The following is an 18667-nucleotide window of genomic DNA, read 5'->3' on the forward strand; positions in this document are numbered from 1 at the left end:
CTTGGATCAGCCAGGACCGTGGTCTGAAATCACATTCCATGCATTAACATCAACCCTTCCCAGAATCCCCCCATCCCGGCGGCGCTCCGGGTTTTTCCGGGATGGTTGGTGGCTCTGTGCGGAGAGTGGTCCCCGCTGGTGGTGTTCCCATGGCAGATGAGCCGAGATGCGGCCCGGTCCCATCCCAGGTGGTTGCGGCGACCAGGGAGATTCGTTCCATCCCGGAATTCCTGTCGCCCCATGTTTCCCGGGATGCTGGGACGCTCCGTGTCCCGGCGCCTCGGCCCGGCCCGTGCCCCGGGGCTCTCCCGTGTATCCCGGGCCTCTCCCGGTAGTTCTCTCCGGGAGCCACGAGGAGGAGCTTTTAGACCGCACCGCCGCATCCCGGGGCTCCCGGCGCGTCCCGCTCCATCCCACTGCATCCCGCTGCATCCCAGTGCTCCCTCTGTTCCCAGGCATCCCAGTGCTCCGGGAGCATCCCTGTACCCCCAGGGATCCTGATGGTTCCGGAGCTCCCGGTTATCCCATCTGTTCTCGAGGTTCCCAGTGTTCCAGGAGCATCCATGTGCTTCAAAGGGACCCAGTTCCAATGCGTCTCAATGCTCCCAGTGCATTCCAGTGTTCCTTCTGTTTTCAGAACTCCCAGTGCCCCTGAAGCATTCCTCTCATGGATCCTCATGCTCTCAGTGCATCCCAGTGCTCCCAGTAATTCCCTCTGTTCCCAGGGTTTTCTGTTTTCCTGGTGCATTCCAGTGCTTCCACCATTCCCAGTGCTCACAGTGCTCTCAGTGCATCCTGGTGCTCTTCCCAGGGATCCACTGATGTTTCCAGTGCATCCCAGTAGTCCTGTCTCTCCCAGTGCATCCCAGAGTTCCTCATGCTCTCATCCCAGCACATCCCAGAGTTCCTCATGCTCTCATCCCAGCACATCCCAATGCTCCTGGTGCCATTGCTTCCCCTTGACCCTTCACACCCATTCCCAGGGCTGCATTCCAGGAATTCCATTCCCCAGCTCCATTCTCCCACCTCGGGACCCACATCTGTCCCTGTGGAAAACCACTCAGGGAGGGCTGGATTCAGAATGGAATTTTACCAGAGCACTCCAGAAGCTGCTCCAGCTCCTGCCTTGTCCTGCTGCCCTGGGGATCCCACATGGATGGCTTTTGTGTGCCAGGATGGGATAGTGGCCCATGCCATTCTATCCCATTCCTTCTCATCCCATCTAGTCCTTTCCAGTCCTTTCCCTTCCCATCCCACCCCATATCTCATCCCTGTTGAGAGTGTTGGCATGAGGGAAGTGGGAGCATCTCCTAGACGGGTGCCTGCATTCCCGCTTCTGTCCAGCTCCAGCCATCACACCCCTCCGTGGGATTTGCACTTCCAGCTCCTCCAGGATGGATCCCCACCCCATTCCCACTGGCAGCCGGCGTGTCGGATCCTCCCTGGCAGCACCAGTGGAGCCGTTCTAAATCCGGCACCTGGGATTGGGGTGGGAGGATTTGCGTCAGCCGGTGACACTTGGCTAAGGAGGGGGATCCCGGCGGGATGAATCACGCAGGGAGGAGTTCCCCTGAGCAGGATGGGGCCGAGAAAGGGTGGGACACTCAGGATGAGGTTGGAAGGAAGAAGAAGAGGAATCTTTCCTGTTCCTGGAGGAAAGTCAGGCTGGGACTGTGGGATGTGCCATCCTCCTGCCTCCTTCCTGCAGCCCCCTGGGATGGGGAGACTCCCTGGAGCCCAGCAGGGCTGAGCTCAGCATCAGTGCTTCCCTCTGCACTTCCCAATTGGAATAACCTGCCCTGGGTGTGTTCCTGCTGGACACAAGGGAGTAGAAGCTCATCCACACTTGGAACCCCAAAACATCAACAGTGGTTGGGGAAGCCCTGCTTGGGGCTCCTCAGATGGGCACAGACATCCCATCCCATCCCATCCCATCCCATCCCATCCCATCCCATCGCATCCCATCCCATCTCATCCCATCCCATCCCATCCCATCCCATCCCATCCCATCCCATCCCATCCCATCCCATCCCATCCCATCCCATCCCATCCTTTCTCATTGCTTCTCATCTGTTCCCATTCTTTAACATCCCATTCCATTCCATCTCATTTCTTCCCATTCATTCCCATTCCTCCCCACCCCATCTCCTACTCTCCCATCCACCCCATCCCACCTCATCCATTTCCATTTGTTCCTAACCTATCTCACCCTATTCCTGCCCCTTATCCCATCCCATCCCTCTCCCACTCCCCTGGGAAGGATTTCCTCCAGATGTGGGCAGAGGCCACTAACGAGGGCAAGATCCAGCAGAACCCAATTTAGTGCTGGCACTGTCCCAACTCATCCCATCTGAGCCTGGAGTGCCTCCATGCAGGAAGAATTCCCTGTGGGAAACCAGGGAATAGCAAATTCTCCCACTAGTCCAATCCCTCCCAGTGTCCTCTTCCAGCTCTTGTCTCCACTTCCCAATAAAGCCCCGATCACACACCACAGACACACCCCAGCCCCAGGGCTCTGGAGCCTCTGGAATACCAAGACCTCCCTCTCCTTCCTTGGAGAGGAATCAGGAAGAGCGACAGGCACTGCCGGAGCACTGCAAGTCCTCATCCAGGCAATGAAATGGCCCATTCCCAAAATACCCACAAGAATCACACATCCAGGGAAGGCAGCAGGTGCTCGACAGTGCTGGCGGGATCCTGCTGCCTTCCAAATCCTTTTTGGGAATTCAGATTGCCTGCTGCGCCGTGGAACAGCTCCATCTCCATGTGAGAATAACGGGTAGGGGCAGGAGAGTGGGTTCATCATCCCGGTGCTGCTCCCTGCCGTGGCAGGAATTGCTTTCCTGCACTGCGCTGGAGCATCGGGAAGCCCATCTGGCGCTCTCCGTGCCAGGAGCTGGGAATTTGTGGAGCGTGCTGGAGGTGGCCGGTGCCGGACATCTGCTCCCTGCCTCAGGGATCGCAGGATCAGGAGGGGACCAGCAGCGGTGCGTAACTCCGGAGCCGCAGGCTGCTGGAGGCGTGCAGGGAGCTGATAGTCCCAACATCTGTCAGCAGCTGGCATGGAGCCGGAGCCAGAGCCAGAGCTCTCCCTATCCAACACAGCATTCCTGGGATGGCTGCTGTGTTTGGATCAAGGCTGAGCACTGGGTACTTGGTATGAACCAGCCTGGCCCTAAGAGCCTTTTCCAGTGTCCCCTTTCCCACTGCAGGACACAAATCCTCCCATCCCACTAAATCCAGAGGCTCTGGTGATGGTGTTGAGGAGACATCAGGTGGGATTAGGATTGCTGTGTCCCATCTTCCCAGCAGAGGGGATGGGATGAAGTTTCTGTTGCCCTGTGAGGCTGTGGGAGGCCCTGGCAGAGGTTGCCCAGGGAAGCTGTGGCTGCACCGTCCCTGGAAATGTTCCAGGACAGGATTAGGCATGGTGCAGGTGGAAGGTGTCCAGGGGGCTGGAATGAGATGAGATTTAAGACCCTCTCCACCCCAAGCATTCCAGAATTCCATGATCTTCAGCTGTGGTGCTCACACTGAAAAACTGGCCCCTTCCCAAGCAGCTGAAGATCCCGGAATCCCGGAATGGTTGGGGTTGGAAGCAACCTTAAGGCTCATCTCTGTCCCTGATTATATGGGACCTGTTAGAGGGGTTTGGCACAAGCTGTTCCCAACAATCCTTGGCCATTAAATCCCTTCTCCCAGTCATTAAGTGCCTCCACAAGCAGCTGTTTATCTCCAGGCCGGGATGTTAGGTGGATTCCCACCTTGGCTCTTCCCGTCACAGGCAAGGGATCAGCCTCCCTCCTCCCTGCTTCTCCTAGCCCTCCAATCCTGCCTTACTGCATCCATCACAGGCAGGGGCTGGAGGCTTTTCCAGATCTGCTGCAGTGCCCGTGGGGCTGTCCTGGACTTTGCTCCGGCGCCTGCGGCAGGACGGAGATGTTTGGATAACAAACGGATGTGGCAGCACTGGCCATGGATCATCACCCCTGTGCCATCGCCTTCCTGTGCTCCTCCACCCCTGGCTTGGCATGAATTCCTGATATTCGTGGTTTTTCCAGAGTCTTTTGTGCAACCAGACAGGTTTTTGGGATGTTCAAGCAGCCCGAGCTGATGGGGTTCTGTGGGATTTTCTCCCAGATGCCAGGTTTCGGTGCCCACTGGATGAGGATTGGACATGGATGTCTCTTGGCATCACCCTGGGACCGTGGGATCCCATTTCCGGATGGGATCTTTTCCGGAACTTTTTCTTCTCCAGGCTACTTCTGCCTATCCTGTTGCTGCCTTCAGAGAGAAAATCCAGGCTTCCCCCAAGGCTTTGGAAGGAGAGTTTGCTCCAAAATGTGTCTGAGGAGGCAACAAGTCTGAGGTGGCTGCACAAAGATTCCCAGGAGTGGGAGAGATCCATGGAGCTGCTGCTCCGGGCAATGGGTGCAGCAGGAATGTCTCTCTACAGCCCTTTTCTGTCTGATTTTCAGGCAGATCCTTCATTTTCTACCTCTATCTGATTTTTCCTGATCCCACTGACCTCATCCCTGCCCTCACAGCCGTGGGAATCCAAATTGCTCATCATCCATGCATCCATCCATCCATCCGTCCATCCGTCCATCCACCCGTCCATCCAATGGAGGAACAATTTATCCCTAATTGTACAGTGACTCGGCCTTTCCATCCTCCAAAAAAAACCTCTGGAGAGGCACTTGGGGAACTCCTGAGGAGCCAGAGAGCTCGGCTAATAGAGGTCATCGCTCATTAGGGAGCCGTGCTCCGCAAATTATCCGACATCAGGATGCACAGAGCAGTGGTTTCGGATGCGCTGAGAGCTCCTGGCTCCATATTGGCAGCACCGGAGCACTTTGGAAGGGGCAGGGAAAGGGCAGTGCCTGCGCTCTTCCTTCCCTGGCCAGAGTGTCCAAGGGCAGCTCCTTCCAGCTCTGCCTTTCCCAGGCATCGACCGCCAGCGCTCATGAAAAAAAGATGATCCAAGGCTGGTGCTGAAGGGCTGGGAAAGCAGCGGGTGGGAGGATGGGGTTCAACAGGATTTGGAGTGGGGGGGAAAACCACTGTGCCCCAGCATGGCTCTTCCCCTGGCAGCACCTGGAATGCAGAGTGGGGTCATCCAGACACCCTGTGTCACCATTCCCAGCTTCCCCTGGGACGGCATTCTGGGTGCTGGGAGCACCAATCACTCCCAAACCCTTTCTCAGCTGGTTCCGGCCCTTCCCAATCAGGATCCAAAGGCACAGCGGGGACTCTGGGAGTCGGGCCCTGCTGAGTCAGGGCAGCGGGGCTGGAGCGACTCCATCGATCGAAACCTGATCCCAAATTGGCTGCGGAGAAGGACCCCGGCACGACCCGGCTTTGAGCTGCCAGGAAGGACAAACCCTCCTGTGTCCGCAGGATTTGGGGAGGCAGAATCTGTGCACCCCTAGCCCAAACCCACTGCAGAGTCTCCTGGTCCCACACGGGGTTCTCCTGCATCCCGTGGCTGCCGTGGGCTCAGAGCCAGCAGGAAGGATCCGAGCCCTGTGGCGCAGCCTCGTATCCCGTCTCACCTGCCGAGCAGCTGCTCCCAGGGGCAAAGTCCACTCCGTGACCTTCAGCCTCCACCTGCCGCCTTTCCCGGCTTTCCTTGGAGCTTTCTGAGCGCCCTGGTGATGCCGGAAGGCCTGGAGCTTTCCTCCCTGTTCCAAGAGTCAGGCCATCCCTGTGGAGCCAGGCACCACTGGGAAGGCAGCTGCCTGTGGGATGGCAGAGAGCTCAGCCAGGATTTATAGCCAAAATTATCCCGAAAAGACAAAGGAAAATCGGGAAGCTGAGGTATATAAAACACCTCAAACCGGACCATGTGGCACCATGGAGTAGGGGTGAGGTGGCAGGAGGACGAGGAATTTGTGACATCCCCTACAGCCACCCAGCCTGGCTCAAATCTCTCCATTCCCAGCATTCCACATGAATGGTAATCCATGTTCCTGGTTCCAATTCTTTCGTTCTTTTAATATTTTTATGTCTGGTGGAGGAGCAGGAATAAATTCCTTGGATGGAGAGCGCAGCTCCAGGGCTGGATGGGCGATTTCCCAGCTCTGTGCTGGAGCATCCCAAGCTCTCCATCCACCCAGATCCCTGGTGGCTTTAGGCTCGACCTGAAGACCCTAAAATTCCCACCGTGCCCTTTTTGGGAGCCACCACACCTTGGCCCCACCCAGTGACACGCTGGCGTGTCACGGGCGCGGAAAACTCCAGCAGCTCCAAAGGGCTGGAGCCACGCAGAGCAAACAGGGAGGATGTGCCGAGGGCAAACAGCGCCGGCCACGGCGGGAATGTCCCTTGGAGCCTCTGGCAAATGCGGCGCCGAGCGGCTCTGCCGGACGACGGATGCTCCCTCCGTAATTAAAATATCCAGAGGATACTCAGTCGCCACCGGGATAATTATTCCCATTCAGCGAGGGAGGCCTGGGTGGGGTTCTGCTGCATTCCCCGCTTCCCACTGCCCCCGCGGCTGGGCTTCCAGCCTTCCCTGCGGATCCACAGCGCTGCTCATCCACTGGCCAGCGAGCTTGTCCGTCATTTATCCACTCATGGAATAACACACGCGGGAGGATGAGCATCCCCCCCGGAGCCAATCTCGGCCGGTCGCCTTCCCGTGCCCCGCGGGGGCCTCTCCCGGGATGCGCACCGAGAGGCGCCCGGGGCAGCTCGGCGGATCCCGCCTGGCCGCCGGACCGGTTCTGCCTCGCTCTGTGTTTGCTCAGAGAAGGCAAACACGGGCCCGGCTTCCGCAGCGCCAGGAGCGGCGGAGCGGGAATAGGGAGCGATGGGAACAATGGGAGCATGAGCCGGGTGCCGCTGCCGGCTCATTAACATCTTTATTAGCTGTGACAAGCGCCGGGTCACCGCCCGCTCATGTCCGACTTGAGGAATAGTTCGCTTCCTAACCCTCTGTAATTGCTCCCGTTAGGCTCCGAAAATTTCCTCGTTTTCCGTGGAATTACCCCCGGCTTGGCCTCGGCCTGGAGATTAATTTGGATAAACAGCTCCAGCGAGGGGTAATAAATACAAAGGGAAAGGTTCTCTCCGTTGGGCGGGGAGGGAGAAGAGGAAATATCCCCTCTCTGCCCCGCAAAAAGAGGGAAAATGAGGAGAAAGGATCGGGATGAGTCCTTCTGGAGCAGCCAAGCAGCAGAATGAGCTTTTTCCAGGGTGTCCTGAGCGGGCACGTGGGAGACATCCGGGAGACACAGGAGTATCTTCCTGCCCAGCAGGGACACGCTGGGCTGGGATTTGGTGTGCCCAGGGCTTTAGGATGGGCAGGGACTCAGATGCCCAGGGATTTGGGAATGCAGGCGTCCCAGCGCCCCAAGTATTTTGAGGCACCCAGAGTTTGGAATGGCAGCAGTTTAGGCACGCAGGGATTGTGGGCACCCAGGAATTCCGAACAGCAGCCACTCAGGTTACCTAAGGGTTCGGGGCACCGGGGACTCACAGGTCCCTATTTTGGGCCAACTTTCTCCTTCCACCCTGGCCCGGGAGGCAGGAAAAGTCTCCCGGGCAGGTGCCGGGGCGCGGCGGGCGTTGGAGGCTCACGCGTGGCCCTCGCCGAGGCGCCGGGCCCGTGACTCAGCAGCGCTCTCCACCCACTTGGCCCCGCTGGAAGTGACGGCGGGAGCGGCTGAGTGGGAGCGGGAGGTTACGGAGCTGCCGGGCTGTCTGTGCGTGCGGGGATGGGGATTTCAGAGCTCGCTGGAGTGTGTGGGAAGCGAGCGGAGAGGAGCGGAGTGAAAGCCAAGGCCGCTGCCAAGGGCTCCATGGGAAGATTCCCACGAAAGGGGCAGAAATCATTCAAAAAAATCAAAATAAAGCTCCGTGGCCGCGGGAGGATGCTCCGCCAGCTCCGGAGCACAGAGGGGTAGAGAGGTGCCCTTTCCCCAGCCCATCCGGAGTGCCAGGGAGGCTGGCAGCAGGCTGGCACCGCTCCCCCTCACTGGAAGAGTTTTGCCAGGGTGTACGTGCCGGAGTTTGCCTGGCACGCGGCTCCCAGCCGGCTTTCCAAAGTGGGATGTGGCTGGCCCAGTGCCGAGGTGCTGGGTGAAGCTCTCATCCCCAGGAGAGGGCGACCGGGATGGAGCCCCTGGTGTGAGTCAGGCACACGAGAACCAGATCTCTCATCCCTTACCTCTTATTTCCGTGCCAGGGAATTCCATGGCACTAAAGAGTGGCCGTTGCCCCCAGTTCAGCCCCATCCCTCGATCCAGCGCCTGCCAGTTCAGTGTTTTTATGAGGAGATATTTCCTGCTCCGTTCCTTGCTCCAAACCCAACCTAGAAGCAAGAAAAGTCCCATATTAGTGCCCTGGAGAGCTTCCAAACCATGGCTGCAGTGATTGCCTGCCTTTTCCCACCCCAGTACGACTCCAGAGAGATTCCAACTGATTCCCAACGGTTTGGGTTGGAAGGGACCTTTAAAGGTCATCTGGTCCGAGTTCCATTCTACAGGGCCAGGCTGGGCTCTGCCTCTGGAGGTTCCCACTAGTCCTGGGCCAGCCAGGAGTGTCCCAGCCCCGTTTTTCCATCCCGGGATGGGTTTCTGACCCCATCACCCCATCCTGGGATGGATCTCTGATCCCCTCATCCCAGCAGAAAGCGGGAGCTGGCACGGTTCCCAATTCAAGGAGAAAACCCCAAGCCTCCATCATCTTTCCGCCTACTGTCGCCTCCAGCCATGGGCACATCCTGCATCAGCAGAGTCTCCCTCTTGTCCGCGCTCCCTCTCAGCCCTGTGACCCCCAGGCCAGCACCCCTGGAACCCGATTGGAGCGGCAGGAATTCGCCGGGGAATTGCCTTTGCACGACGGTGCGGGGGATAACAGGAGCGAGCTCCGTGAAATCCACTCCGCGTTTTCCGGCGCCCGCAGCGCCCGCCGCACCCGCAGTGCCCCGGCAGCGCCCGCCGCGCCCCGGCTCCGCCAAAACCCGGCCTGGATCTCGGCGGAGCGCGGCACACGGAGCCTGCGGGGACCGAGAGGGGTCCCGCGCGCGGCCCCGCGCGTGTGCGCTGGGTCCCGGGGAGGGCTCGGCCTTCTCATGGAATTCAGCCGTGGGAAGACGGGTGGACGGCCCTCTGTGCCGCCCCAGTGCCGTCCCGGCCATCCCTGCCCCGCGCCACGCGTGTTCCCTTCCCCACGCGGGTGCGACGCGTGGATCCGGGCAGATCGCCGTCCCGCAGCCGCGTTACCGGCGCCGCCCGTGCGGGCCCGCGGGGGCGTCACCGCGGGCGGTGTGGCCACCCCACGCGTGTCCCCCTCTCTCCGTGCGCATCCCCGAGCCCACCCCCCCCCCGCCCCTCCGCTCCCTCCTCCCTTCCCGGCGGCTGCAGTTTCCGATCCCGCCAGCAGCGAGCAGCAAGTGGATGCAGGATCGCGCCGCACACGCACCCGCACACACCCGCACACGCACCCGCACACGCACCCGCACACGCGCGCACCCCGCAGCAGCGGGCGGCCAGCACGGGCTCCGCGGGGCTCCCGGCCCCCCGCCGCCGCATGCGGGCCCCCGCCGCCCCGCCGCCGCCCCCCGCCCCGCCGCCCCCTCCCGCCGCCGCCTCCGCCGCCGTCTGATGAGCCGCGGCCCCGCTGCACCGGGCAGCCGCCGCCCCGCCGCCCCGCCGCGCCCCGCCGCCGCCCGCCACCATGTACCTGCACCCGGAGGCTGCCAGCGCAGGTGAGCCCCGGGCCGCCGGGGAGGGGGGGACGGAGACGCAGGACGCGGGGACACGCACCAGGGGTGGCCGGCCGCTCGCCGCCCCCCCGGGGATCCGCCGTGGCCGCTGCCCGCTTCCCCCCCGCGCCTCCCCGGGAGTTACGGTACTTTGGGGAGAAAGTCGCCGCCGCCGCTGTCACCGCGCTGCGGAGCGGCCGGAGCCACTGACGCCCCCCGCCCGGCAACACCCCAACCCCGCGGGCAGCATCCTGCTCCCCAGCCCCCCAAAAAAACACGGGGCGGGCCCCAAATCCCGCTGGGTGCCGGCCCCCAGAGGAGCATCCAGTACGTGCCCCCTCTCCTCACCCTGCGGAGCTACTGGAGCCCCGGATGCCCCCCGGGACACCCCAAGCCCTGGGGGCAGCATCCCGCCCCCCAGACCCTCAGCAACCCGCCCCCCCCCCCGACCCCCAGGAGAGCCCCGGATCCCGGCATCCAGACCAGCATCCAGCGGTCAGCACATCCCTGCTCCTCGCCCCCTCTGTCCTTCTGGGGGTCCCCCAGCCCCGTCCTGCTGCACCTCCGGAACGACACCGGGACACGCGGGGGTGGGCGGCAGGGGAAGGGGCTTCCTCCGGCGCGGATTTGCTGAGCTCATGCTCGGAAGGCAGCAGTCGGCCCCGCACCAGGGAATCTGGGACGCTGGCGGGGACGTTTTGGGGGTGCTCGAGCCAGCGCGGAGACACAAGGATGCTGCCGGAGCGATGCGGATCGGCGGGGCCTGGCAGCTGTCCCCGGCCGTGTCCCGGGGCCCGGGGAGCGGGCAGAAGGACAGCGTGTCCTGCGGTGGCGTGGGGACGTGCCGGCGGGGACGCGGGGACAGCGGGCGCCGCCGGGGAGAGCTGCAGGTGCCAGGCCTGCGGGATCCGGCGGGCTGGGGAGCGCCGGGCACCGCCACGCGCTGTCACCCGCGGCAGGTGACGGCGTCACCGCTGCCCGGGAGTTGGCAGCTCCGGCCGAGCCGCCTTCGAGGGGAACTTTGCGCCTGCCCGCAGGCTGAGCGCTCCCACCGGGAGCGGCTCCATCCCGTGCCACCGCGACCCCGCAGGGATGCCCAGAGCGCGGCACGGCACCGCTTGGCCCAAGGTCACCCGGCGGGTGGGTGGCAGAGGGGGAACGCCAGCCCGTCCCCGCCGGCAGCAGCGTGGCAGGGCCGCCCTTCCCTCCCGGTGCCCGAGATTTGCTCCTGCGTTGTTCCCCCCTCCAAACTTTGTACCTTCCCCCAGTTTGTCCCCCTCGTCCCTGCCAGATGTCCCTGTCGGCCGCCGATGGGCCACCGACGGCTGCTTGTGCCACGGCCAGCTCTGCTTGGCAGGCTGGAAGCTCCTGGGGCAGAGCTGGAGCTGCCGGATTTGGGGCGGACAGACCCCCTGTCCCCGCGTCCCCAAACCCCGTGTTCCCGGCAGCAGGGGCTCCCGTCACGTGGGAGTTTTTCCCACGTCACCGGCGGCGGCTGTACCGTGGCGCCCGGAGCCGTGGGGTGCTGGGGGTGCACACACCTGTGCAGGCACCCTACCCCTGCCTGCTTCCCTGGATGTTCCCACCTTTCCCAGATTTTCCAGACGTGGTGCTGAGGGGTCTGTGCCCCCACCCCGATGGAGGCCGAGGGCGTTCTGGCACCTCACAACCCCGCAGGATTTGGGCAGAGCCGGCCAAGCCACATCCCGAGGTGAAGCGGTGCCTGTTGTCCCCCCAACACGCTGCCCGAGGTGGCACCGGTCTCGTTTTCTCGTCCCCTGCTTCGTGTCACCGTGCGGGGACAGTGGCCGAGGCCCCCAGCACTGGCTGCATTTCGTGCGGGGAAGAAGATGCTGGGAAATTCGGGAAACTTTGCTGCCCAAGGAAAGAGGTATCTGGGGGGTAGCGTGGAGCCCGGAGGTGCTGCTGGGGCTATCTGCCTCCGGGGTCGGAGACGCCCGAGGGAGTCTGGTCTTGACTGGCAGGGGATGTTGGGAATTGGGATCAAGCCGAGGCGCTTTCCCAAAGTGCCTCCAGCCGGCTGGAGGCTTTTTTTTGGGGAGCCACAGGGGGCTGTGCTGCTGGAGGCCCACCTAACGATGTGTCAGGAGAGCCACCCCCGAACGCGAAGCAGAGCTCGGGCCTGCCCGCAAAGGTGCCCTCTGTGCCACAGGGACAGCGTCCGCCTTGCTTTGGGAACATCGGACAGCTCCCTTCCCCCTGCCAGACACCCCCCTCCATCCCTGTCCCCGCTGCTGTCACCAGCTGTCCCCTTTCGGGGCGACGTTCCCATCGCCAAAGCTCCATTTTATCGCAGCGAGCAGGTGCCGGGGGGCCCTGCTCCCCACGTCCCCATCTTTCCCGGCTGGAAGCGTTCCGAGCAGAGCCGCGCGGCGGCTGGAGGTGGTGAATCAATAACCAGGCAGCAGCTGCCTGTTTTCCCCCCGCACCGCCTCGGAGCGGGCGATGGAGAGCCCTTGGTGCTGGCGCGGCCGTGGGAGCAGCTCCCCGGGGCTCGGGAGAAAAGCCGGGCTTCCAGAGGCGCCGGCACACGGCGAGGAGCGAGGCGGGGGCCCGGCGGAGGGGCTGGGAGCGGGATGAGGGAGCGTGACGGGCGGGAAGGCAGACAAAGAGCTCAGGGATGGCAGCGCACGGGCCTCGCGGTCCCGCGCGGCGCCCTCACGGAGCGGGAGCTCCACACCCACTGGACCCCCATCCTGAGCCACTCTGGGGTCCCCCTCCCGTCCAGCCCCTCTGCTCCAGCCCGAGGGATGCTCCTGCCGGCGACTCCGAGCATCCCCCGCGGCCTCACCCTGGCCCTTTGTCCCCCACGGCAGCTCCATCCCATTTTCCGCGGCGGTGGAGGGGTCCACGCGGATGCTGAGCCCCCCCAAGGCGGGAGTTCCTTGCTCCCGGCAGTCGCCACTAATTCCAACCCTTTCAGCCTCCCCGCGCCCGCCCTGACGTGTCCCAGGACCCCCCTGAGCACGGCTGGGGCGCAGCAAGGACGGGGATTGGGGAGCCACCCTCCGGGGGGGTTTGGCAGGGGGGTCTTGCTGATCCCCCCTGACTCCGAGGAGCAGGAGAAGAGCTGGAGGCGGCTTTTCCAGCGCCTGATCTCGCGGCTTTTCCGCCTGCCGAGGAAGGAGGGGGGGAGCGGGGAATGAAGACAGATGCAGATAATATCGCTGCCAGCCCCCGGCCCCCGGGGGCTCGGCTACCATATCCATTATGGATGATCCGGCAAGGGAACGGCTCCCGGAGAGCCGCGGGAGCGCGGGGATGATGGGCAGAGCCCCAGCGTCCAGCAGGGGGACGGACCCCTCTGGCTGTGACTGGCAGGGAGCCGGGGGACGTATGTGGGGCCAGGCTGGGCGTGGGGGGCGGCGGGTTGGGATGTGCCGAGCGGAGCATCCCCCATCCCTGTGGGTGCCGGCGTGGCTGTGGCACGGGAGGCTCCGCGCCCGCCCGCCAGCTCCGGCTGCCCCCCCAGCGCCCCGTCCCCTCCTGGTGTCCCCGGGCCTGGCTGCAGGAGGGAGAGGGTCACCTTGGGGGGAGTTAATGAGGTTTGAAGGGAAGCGGTCGCGCCGGCGGGGACGGAGCCGGCGCGGCGGCAAAAGGACAGCACAACAGAGCAGCCCCGCTCCTGGCCCTCCGAGGGGGGCACAGCCCTCGGAATGCCCCCGGGGGGCTCTGGGTATCCAGGGAAGGCGGGATGATTTGCTCTTCCCCTGCGGATAAGGTGTGGGACGCTGGTGGCTGCAGGGGGCGGTGGGTCCTGTCCCATTCCACCATGGATGACCATCCTTGCTGCCCCATGGATGACCCTGCCCGTGTGTTCCCTGGAGGGTGGAGCCCCGGGATCAGGCTCTGCTGGAGGATTTCCACCATCCGCACCTCCCCTGGGCACCTTCCCACACCTGAGTCCCCAGTCCTCCCTCTGGGGCCTTCCTCAGCCTTTCATCCCCTCCTCTGCCTCCTCCCTCCGAGCTGCGTTTCTCCATCTTTCCATGTGTTCCCCTCCAAGCCTCCTCTTCCTCTCCCGGCACCGTCAGCCCCTGGGCCTGAGGGCTGCGGCCGACCCTGAGCATCGCCCATCCTTGAAGTCCCCGCGGGAATCCTGTCTCCACGGTGGCCTTGCTGTCACAACACCTGGATCCCGGGTGACGTGGCTGGGGGGCACTGCCCGAGGGGAATCAGGGGGCTGGGGAAGCCAGCGAGGGACTCGTGGAGCTGGGATGGGCTGCGAGGAGCCTGCCCGCCCCTGTTCCCTGGGAGCCGCTGGCTCTCTGCCTTCCCTCTCTCCTGCTGTCACCCGAAGGGCTCGGGAATGATGGAGTGCCCCGGGGCGAGAGGCTAAGTGGCGATGGCGCGAGAGCTGGCAGTGCCACTCGGGATGAGAGCCCAGCCCGCTCCTCCGTGCCCGCTGCCAGCACCAGAAGAGGATCCTGCGCCAAGGGAAGGGAGGCTGGGGTGACTCCAGGGTGGGGAGTGATGCCCAAGGGCTCATTTTGGAGCAGGGATGACGTGGAGCACCAGCCTAGCCAGGGCATGAGCAGTGTCCTCTAGGGAGCAGGGGCTGGGATGGGGTTGGGGATGGATGCAAACCGCAGGAGCAGAGGGGGTTCCGGGGTTCTGGGTGCTCCTCGGGAAGAGAGATGCGGTGGGGACCACGAGGCAGAGAAACCACACGGCTCTCCGGAAATCCTCAGCCAAAAATAGCCCGGCACCAGGGAAGGAGCGCCTTCCCTTGCCAAATTCTCCCTCCATCCCCAGCTCCTGCTTGCTTGTGGCCATGGAGAGGGGACAGGTAGCATCAGGGCTGGAGGGGACACAGGAGGGACACATCCATGCATGGCAGCTGGTGGGGATAGGGGAAGTCTGGGAACATCCAGCTAGAGCTGTGCAGTGTTTTGGGATGGTTTACACTTCCCCCAGCCCCCCGTGGTGGGGCCGGTGTTGGTCGGCTTTGCCACCCGAAGCCCCCCAGGACTCGCAGCTCGGCGTGGGGGAGGCAGAGCCAGCTGGATTGACAGCTCCGGGGGATGGACAGATGGCTGGATGGAGAGGCAGATGTGTACGAGGGATGGATGGACGGATAGATGGATGGAGAGATTGATGGATGTGTTGGAGAGGGGGATGCATGGATAGACAGGCAGATGGAGAGCAGACGTTCTCGCCCAGAGCACGCCTGGGGTGCTGAGCTGTGGCACCACTCCTCTCCCCCGAGGCTCCTCCCAGGATCCTGCCGGGCAGCAGGATGGCCCTGGGGCTTCCAATGATCCCTCACATCTACAGAGCCCCTGGGAGCACGTGGGCAGGTGGCCCAGCTGGCCCAGCCCTCCAGCTCTTCCACGTGACACGCCCAGCGTGGCTCGCAGCATTTCCAAAATGCCCACTGGGTTGTTACCAGGGATGGCAGCAAAGCCTGGTCCCCCTCCGTGCCCATCCCTTCTCCCTCTCCCTGTGCCAAGGGCTTGGATTCCACGTTCCTGCTGTGCCCGCCGGGGTCCTGCCCCACTCCGCCCGGGGTCCTGCACAGGAGCAAAAGCTGCAAATTCACAGCTTTTCAGCTGCATCCTAAAAATAAGAGGTTTGGGAAATATCGAGCAAATGAGTGGGAGGATAAGAAGAGGAGGAATTAATGGCCTGGCGCCAGGCAGGCAGCATCTGGGAAGCCCCGGCGTGACAACGTGGCCACTCCGCTCCGTGCCCTGTGGCCCTCCACCCCGGCAGCACGAGGGGCTGCTCCGAAGCCACATCTCTGCCCTATCCCTTCCCATCCCACAGGTCCTCCTCGGCACTACCATCCCCATCCAGGCTCGGCGCCACATCCTGCTCCGGCTCCGCCGCTCAGGACGATGATGGAGCACAGTGGAATGTTGGGGAAGGGGGCGGGGGGGTGGGGCAGGATGCGCTGCTCGCTTGGCATCTTCCCCCGCTGCCCTTTTCCCGGGAATGCACGCGTTTCCGCTGCCGGTTTGGCGGCTTGGCACATGGAGCCATTTCTCCATGTGGAGCTGTGGATGTTGGCTTTGATCACCACTTCCAGGGAGCTCAGCAGGAGCTTGGCCTGGAGGGGGCTCCCCACGGCTTTGATTCCACACACACCCCCCCCCCCCCCCCCCCAGGGTACTTTGCATCCGTGGATCTCGCCGCTGGAACAGGGAAAGCGGGAGGATGCTCCAGGAGATGGGGCTGTGATACTAAGCAGCTGCCAGGAGATGCAGTGTCCACAAAAGCTGGGGATTTCGGGGTCTGGATCCAAAAATATGGCCCTGAGAGCCTGAACAGGGCCATCCTCACTGGGACACCTGCAGGCAGGTCGGTTCCAGCCAAGGTCCCACAGGTGTGAGGCTTGTTCTGAAGCCTTTGCTCAGCCAAAGCCTCTGGCACTCCGTGGAGATTTCAGCCTCTCCATCCTGTGCAGGAGCTGTAATTTGAGAGAGCTGGAACCATCCCTGGATGCCCTCTGCAAGGGCTTTGTCTTCCCAGCATTGCTCCAGGGCCATGGCCTTTGGCTGGAGGTGATGGCAGAGCTGTCGGATAGGTCTGAATCCTGGGATAAGCACAAGAAACCAGGGAATTGGGGGGGGAAATGGGTGGAGCTGCCCATTTGGTCCCTCTGTGCCAGGCTCAAGCAATGCCTGTCCTGGAGCTGGGTGTACCCAGGGCCACCAGCACCACAAAGCCACCGAGGTGTCCAAGGCTGCTGGGCTGCATTGGGATACTGGAATGCGCAGGGCCACCAAGATGCACAGGATCACTGGAATGCCCAGGGCTACCAGGATGCTCAGGGACACTGGGATGCCCAGGGCCACCAGGATGCTCAGGGCACTTCTGGGTGCCCCTGGAATGGGCTGTGTCACGGCTCCCACATCCACCATCCCTGTCCACACTGGAGCTGAGCCACGTGTTGGATCCATGGGCATGGGCAGCTATTCCCTTCTCCGGGTACATCTTGCCCGATCTCCGGCTCCCACACCGCTGGAGAGGACTAATCCCTCTTGGATCTCCATGCCTCTCCTTGTGCCAGGGTTGGGTTTGAAGTGTTTCCTCACATCTACAAAGGCCGCAGCTCGCTCCTGCTCCGGAGGCAGCAAATTCCGAGCCCGCAGGAGCAGCCGATAAAGGAGGATAGGCACGTGACTGCATCCCTGTATCCCAAACATTCCCCATCTCTCACTCCAAAGTGGGCACTGGGAAGGGTGCAGGGGGTTCCCTGCTTGTCCTAGATCTGCCATGGAGGCCTTTCCCCTGAATCCAGAACTCTCTCCACTGCCACAGGGACCCTCTCCCCTGCATCCAGAGTCCTCTGCCCCTGGAACAGGGACCCTCTTCCCTGGCTCACGCAGCACCGCACAAATCTCATGCTGGAAAGCTGCGGCGCTGAGGAGGCAGGTAATCCGCTCATCAATAACGGCCTGGAAAAGTGGAATTATATCCCGTCAAGTGCCATTGAATCCTGATGAAAGAGCCGCAGGGATGTTTCACCCCCTTCCCAGCCCCCGCAGCCATCCCCTGCTCTGCCAGCACGTGGGACGGGATTGGGACCTCGATCCCTCCGAGGAGGGACGTGGGCTCTCCGCCTCCTGGCCGCCGCTCACCGTGCCCTTGGGATAAGGCAGGGCCAGCGAAGGGCCGCTGGGATTTGGGACATGGCCGCAGGGACCCCAGGGCAGTGGACCCTCAAGTCCCACCCAGCCGTCTCCACGCTCCTTGCCGGGATCCGCGCTGGCAGCCGCCGAGATTTATGGAGAGCGGCGGGGAAGGAGGGCCGGCGGCGGCGTAAACAAGCGTCACGTTTTCACCTTGTCACCAGCTCCCGGGGCTGTGTCCCCGTGCCACGCAGCTCCTCCCGTTCCCCCTGGATCCACCCGCCCCAGGGCACCCCATGCCGCGCATTCCAACCGGCACAGGGACCCCCACACCGCGCCCCAGGGTTGGGGACGAGCCGGGAACTCCGAGCGGCTCCGAGTCTTTAATTAACCGAGTGCTAATTGCCTGGCAAACGAGTCATTTAAGTCATGCTGAGGGCGGCGCAGCTTGGGGGCCTGTATTGCTCCCCCCGCCCTGGGGACACGTCGTGATCCCACCGGGAAGGGCCGGACCTACCCCGTGCACAGAGCCAGCCTCAGGCAGGATTCCGCTGGTGAATCCATCAGGATCGCGGGGTGACGCCAGGATTGGGGATGTGGTGGCACCTTGGCACGGGGAATTTGGCCCCGGGAATCGGCGCTCGCTGATGTCCCTCTCCGGACCCTGCCACAGCTGTGGTGGTCTCTGCAGCGCCCACCCCTTCCCTCGCTTTCTCCTTTGATTCCCTCTCTCCAGATTAATTTGAGGATGAACTCGACCCCGCAAGGATCTGTTGGAGCTCCGGGCTAAGCTAAGAAGGGTCACAGTGTTCCCAAGCTAGAGCAGGGAGCACCGAGTGGGGGGCAAGGAGGGCTCATCCCAATTCCCAGCCCTCCCAGTAAGCCCCGGCGCCGCTTGCACTGGTCGGGGTCCCACCCGAGGAGAGGTGCCTGGCGCTCTCCGGCCGTGCCCGCTGCTTCCCATTCCCCCGGCAGCTTATCCAGCCGGGGTTTATAAATGTTGGAAATTAAGGGCTGGTCCCAAATTCCCTCCTAGGCAACAGTTGCTATGTGAGTTTTATACACAGGCTCCTCGTGATCCGGGAGCGATGGAGGAGCTGCCTTTGGATGGAGAGAGCACGGGTGCTGCAGGGGGGACCCGTCCCCAAACCCACCCCCACCGCATCCCACCCTCATCTTCTCCTCAAGGAATTTTTATAAATCTCCTCTCCATGCTCACCATCCCCTTTCCTCATCTGATTCCAGCAGGGATGTGGGAGCTGTGGGTGCCTCAGCATGTGCTGGGGGCGATTCCAGAGCCCCGATCCCCCCTCCTGGTCCACTCTGACTCACCCCGGCCTCGGAGCCGCTGGGAAAT

General features: G+C 62.9%; 1 long non-coding RNA gene across 1 annotated transcript; it reads right to left on the bottom strand.

Moving 5' to 3' along the window:
• Positions 1 to 6924: 6924 nt before the first annotated feature.
• LOC310911075 lies at positions 6925 to 18642 on the bottom strand. The gene is made up of 3 exons (XR_014590442.1): positions 18530 to 18642; positions 8174 to 8317; positions 6925 to 7010 (listed from the first exon to the last, which is right to left on the bottom strand). It is a non-coding gene; the product is annotated as an uncharacterized lncRNA (long non-coding RNA).
• Between the last annotated feature and the right edge of the window lie 25 nt (positions 18643 to 18667).

Source organism: Zosterops lateralis (genome assembly GCF_965231275.1).
Source record: "Zosterops lateralis genome assembly, chromosome: 6".
NCBI lineage: Eukaryota > Metazoa > Chordata > Aves > Passeriformes > Zosteropidae > Zosterops > Zosterops lateralis.